General features: G+C 47.2%; 1 protein-coding gene across 1 annotated transcript in view; it reads left to right on the forward strand.

The window, feature by feature from the left end:
* The first annotated feature begins 4,936 nt into the window (after nt 1–4,936).
* Nucleotides 4,937–5,812, forward strand: part of slc1a2b (solute carrier family 1 member 2b) — a 33,659-nt gene continuing 32,783 nt past the window's right edge. The window contains exon 1 of the mRNA XM_030365575.1: nt 4,937–5,239. The gene's annotated coding sequence lies outside the window, so the exon portion shown is untranslated. The remainder of the gene's footprint in view (nt 5,240–5,812) is intronic.

Here is a 5,812-nt window from a genome sequence, read left to right on the forward strand (position 1 = left end):
CTAATGCCTCGTTTATTATTTAGAAGGGCGTTTACACTGATGTGGAAATATTCTCGTCTCTTGACGCACCACTAGGGGGCCCTATAGAAACAAATTATTATCAATCTCCAGCCCTGTTCAGAGGCTTGATTATGTTTTAATCGGACTATCGTATCTGACATCGGTTGTAATGAGTTAAATGCTTCATCATCACACGAAAGGACGCATATAACCTACCGACGTCACAGGCTATACTGCTTTTCTAACAGCAGGGCTTTTAATGTTATTGTGTGTTTTTGAGTATTTATACATGTTTTGATTGAATTGAATTATTGCCTCCCGTTTTTCATCCCCTCACATTAAACTGAAAGTTCACCTACATATATGCATGCATGCATGCGTAACGGTCCTGCGTGCAGCCGTGCCAACTCTCAAGCGAGCGTCCGGTTGCCAGGAGACCTGCGACGCCTCGCGAGGTGCAGTCCCGTGCTGCTCGTAGTCTGGAATACACCACACGGTGGCATGCAGCCCGACACACTAATTGATATCTCGCCGTGGTGGAAAGGGAAAAGTGCTGCTTGGGGGATCATTATGTGAATTGGGTGTTTAGTGGGGAGATGCACATAGCTCGACAGACCTGGCTCCTAGTATCACGATAATCTCCCTCGTGCTTGGATCCGAGTTGCCTATGAATTTTACCCCACACCGGTCATTTAGGGTAGAGACAAATTGGGAGAACGAGCCATTGCCTGTAGCTGTGTGTGCGTGTTTGTGTGTGTGTGTGTGTGTGTGTGTGTGTGTGTGTGTGTGTGTGTGTGTGTGTGTGTGTGTGTGTGTGTGTGTGTGTGTGCGTGTGTGTGATTGTATGTTTGCGTTTGTGAGAGAGAGTGTAAGTTTGTTCTCTACCGGCTCCAGACATCCTCAGAGACGGTGAGAAGCAGATGCATTGCTGATGGACTGCCAGCTAGACTGATAGACGGGTGAATTTATGTTAAAGTCGTTGAAAAAGAGTCTGGTTGACGTGGGAAACCGCTCTCTCCGTCTCTGTCTCTCTCTCTCCCTCTCTCCCTCACTCCCCCCCCCCCCCCCCCTCTTGTTTCGAGTGTGCGTTTCCCAGTCTACTATAGAACAGCACCCATGAAAGCCCTCCTGTTCTCCATCCCTTCTTTCATTGGTCTTCAACGGGAGCTTAGCCCGTATACGTGAGAGCGTTCCCGGAGGGAAGATCCGTTCTCAGGACCCCTGCTCGGCTCACAGGGCCCCATCGGTAATGAAGGACAATCCCAGACACTTCCCTCCCCCCCCGACTCTCCCCTCATGGATCCGCTCCACCGGGCCTGGGGGGCAAGGTGCATAGATGAGGAGCTGAGAGAGGGACCCCACGAGAGGTACCACCGTTGTGGCCTGAGTTCTCAGCAGCCACATCCGTCCGTCCGTCCGTCTGTCCCCGGTTTCCCATTCCCTTGGTCCCACTCTGTTGTCTCTCCTCTCTCTGTAGAGCCCTGTTACCTGGCGGCCATATTGATTAGTCGCGTGGGGGAAACCGTTTAGAACTGTCTGGGAAACCATGGCAACGCGCAGGAAGCACATTCGGAATCCGGGTGGGAAATGGAATGCAGGGCTGAGATATAATGTGTTCCCGTGGTTCTCATGGTGTGCCCAAATATTCTAGAAGGTTTCCCCACCATACCCTCACCAAAATGGCCACAAGGTGAAGACGGTTCTGTGGAGGTCAGCACCAGGACACAGTTTGCTCCAGCTGTTTCTGTGGTTTTAATTGAGGAGTCATGTGTTGCCAGGGTGGAAGTTTGTTGATAAATGCCTTAATCTACCAGTTGAGCTAGACAGGGAATCGCACACCAAAACCCTGACAGTGTGAATGCACCGCTTTACCCGTTGACAGACAACACAAATGCGTGTGTGTGTGTGTGTGTGTGTGTGTGTGTGTGTGTGTGTGTGTGTGTGCGTGCGTGCGTGCGTGCGTGCGTGCGTGCGTGCGTGCGTGCGTGCGTGCGTGCGTGCGTGCGTGCGTGCGTGCGTGCGTGCGTGCGTGCGTGCGTGTGTGTGTGCGTGTGTGTGTGTGTTTTTGTGTGTGGGTATGTGTAGAATACATCTATGGGATTATGTATTTTTTTATTATGAGATAATAGCAATGATGAGATTATGATTAGATAAGAAAATACCGGAGCATATTAAGGCTGCAGTCTCATTTCATTGAATAGTTGAACCTCTTCCCAAGCACAGTTCCGGTTGGAGAACACACCTCGCCGGCTTGCCTTCATCCCCACCTGTGGGTTTATCCCGGGCTCAGCTCATTGTACATCCATGGTTCAAACACATGTTTGTGAAAGAAATCCACCCAGACACAGAGTCACGAGACGTAATGGAGGGGTGTCTCATATCTTAGGAGAACGTTTTACCCCTCTGTATTGAGGGGCAAGGGGAAGTGGGAAGGGGAAGGGGAAGGGGAAGGGGAAGGGGTAAGGGGTGGAAATGGGATTGGGTTTAGCACACACACACACACACACACATGCAAAGGCACACCCACACATATACACATGAAAACCCACACACCGAGGCACACAAACACACACACACACAACACACACACACACACACACACACACACACACACACACACACACACACACACACACACACACACACACACACACACACACACATAAACACAAACACAAACACAGAACCATGCACATGCAGGCATACCCACACATGCGCACTCACACAAATGTGCAACCCACACGCATACAAACACAAACGCACAAACACACGCAAAGGCACGCACACACACACACACACACACACACACACACACACACACACACATACACACACACACACACACACACACACACATAAACACACAGAAACATGCACAGGCATGCACACACATGTGCACACACGCACAGTGTGATTACTGTGGTATTGGGCCAGCGTTGCTCATCAATATGCAGGCCTGTAGATTCGGTGGCCGTCTGATTTATGGCTGCACTGTGTATTTGACTGCTTCCTCAACACCAAGCCTGGATGAGCTCTGGAAGCCCAACCGAGGGAGAGACAATGGAGATACAGTGAGAGAGAGGCACTGGAAAGACAGTAAGAGAGAGACACTGGAGAGACAGTGAGAGAGAAGTTATGAATAGACAGTGAGAGAGAGACTCTGAAGAGACAGTGAGGGAGAGACAATGAAGAGACAGTGAGAGAGAGAAAGTGAAGAGACAGTGGGAGAGATAAACTGGAGAGACAGTGAGAGAGACACACACTGGAGAGACAGTGAGTTAGATTCTAGAGAGAGAGAGAGAGAGAGAGAGAGAGAGAGAGAGAGAGAGAGAGAGAGAGAGAGAGATTGATAGAGAGAGAGAGAGAAAGAGAGAGAGAGAGAGAGAGAGAGAGAGAGAGAGAGAGAGAGAGAGAGAGAGAGAGAGAGAGAGAGAGAGAGAGAGAGAGAGAGAGAGAGAGAGACAGAGAGAGAGAGAGAGAGAGAGAGAGAGAGAGAGAGAGAGGGTGTGTGTGTGTGTCTGTTTGTGTATACATGTTTGATTATGGAAAAATCCAACTTGTTCTTGTTGCCTTCAGACGCACACACACACACACACACACACTCACACACACACACACACACACACACACACACACACACACACACACACACACACACACACACACACACACACACACACACACACACACACACATACCAATCTCCCCCAGAAAAAAAGGCTGAGTATGGCGCTCGATAATGTACCCCACCCCACCCCACCGTGGCCCCGCTCCACTCCCAGGGAACTCGTAGGGTCCCTGATTGCTTCCCTGAGAGCGATGCCGCCGTGTGTTAGCGGTTCTCCACCAGGCTGCCTCCGACGTGACCAGAACGCACGCGCTCACTATCAACGGCCCTGAAATATAGATTACATGTATAGATGCATATACATCCATAAATTATGTACCTGTATCTTGATAGAGGTATAGATATAAAGATAGATAGATTTTTCTTTATATGTCGCAGACAATTAATCTGCAACGCAATGCATGAAACAAAATGTATCGACCTGGGCTGCTGCTGAGTAGAATGGGTGGTGGTCTGGTGAATCTTCTGTGGATTGGGCTGCTGAAAAAGTGAATCTGGTGTGGGTGGGGTTGGAGGGGTGGTGGTGAAGTGAATCTTGTTTGGATGAGTTTTGTGAAGTATACTCAGCATAAACAGTATTATATAATAAGCTCAATAAACAATTCAAAATGTAGCTTTCATTTCAAAATGTCTATGCCTGTGCACAAGACATGCCTTGGGTTGGGAACTGAACACCAAACCAGTTTGAATGTAACTGTTGCAGAAAGAGGTACACACAGACAGACCAGTTGAACAACTTAAAAGGTGTTGGTCGTGGTAGTGGAGGTGTAGAAGTATTGCGGAGCTCCAATGTAGAGTCCTGTGTCTTTTGTAAACAGGTTCAGCAAATACCAAAAGTAAAAATAGTCTCTCAGGCCCCAAAGATAAGTCCCAAAGATAAGGGACCAGAAATTGCAAATGCAATACTCTTGCAATTACTACTGTTTGAGTTTGTCTTATTATGACTTACTTACTTATTTTTATTACTATTATTTATTATTTATTGTGATCTCTTGATGCTGCTACAAATTGTAACTTATGTTTAAAATATTTATATTTGTACTTGTCTTTATTTACTTTATCTTGTATCTAGCATGATTGTTGCTGCTATGTTGCTGTTGAGGAACCAATACTAATAATTTTACTCTACTCTTGTACTTTTCTGATTCTGATTCCGATTCTCATACTCAGTCTGCGCCCTGCAGCGAAAAGCCCACTTCTAAAGCGTATTTAATGTATTTAAAACACGCAGCTTCTAGTGGGCGTTGGGGTGCATCTTTAACCAACGAGAATCGGCATACCAAAGCAGGAGAGACAAACAGAAAGGGAAAAGGGGCCGGAGGGGGAGGGGGAGGAGAGCGCAAAGGAGCGAGGTGAGCCACGATCTGCTCATTCAGTTGGACTGATGAGCGCAGAGCTCCACGGACTATCAAGAGGAACCAAGAAGCGATCCTAACCTGGACCCGGTGCGTACTCCTCTACCAGAGCCTCTCCACAACAAGCTGATGCCATAGACCTGACCGGGGATCAACCAGGGAACCACCAGGGATCAACCAGGGAACCGCCAGGGATCAACCAGGGACCCGCACACCAAAGTCATTTCAGCCAGCAGCTCAGTGTCTGTCAGCAGAGGTGAGACGCGCTTTTTTTTTTTAACGTTATTGTGTTGTTTTCGTCATCGTTTCTTGCGGAAAAACTATTTAATTAATGAAAATACAAAAGCATAACGATCAAATATGAACGTTTAAATATTAAGCATCATGTTGGACTTTGTAATCTGCAGCGCATTAAAGATGGTTCAATTTCTGAAAAAACACACAAAGAAATAAACAAGAGTTAAATCCTTTAATCTGATAAGGCTGCACATTGTCAAACTTTTGCTTTGATAATTTTTTGCTCTTAGCCTATATGTTTTCTCTTCAAATAAGATCAGGTCATAACAACAGAAATCTCAAAACAAAAATAAATATCGAAAACGAATTTTAAATCCCAACTTGCAGAGATGACACAAAGTCATTTTAAGATGAACGATGAATAACCCACATGTCCGGTAGAGCCGTTAGGGTGGAGCAGCTGAGACGGTGCAGCTTTCAGCTGATCTCCCCCTGTGTAAAAGGCATCCACATGCCTTTCAACACGGGCTGCAACGGTATCTGCTAGTTGCGCTGCAAAGTAGTTTCATCTGCAGGGTTTTGTCAGCGAAGG

Source organism: Gadus morhua, chromosome 9 (genome assembly GCF_902167405.1).
Source record: "Gadus morhua chromosome 9, gadMor3.0, whole genome shotgun sequence".
NCBI lineage: Eukaryota > Metazoa > Chordata > Actinopteri > Gadiformes > Gadidae > Gadus > Gadus morhua.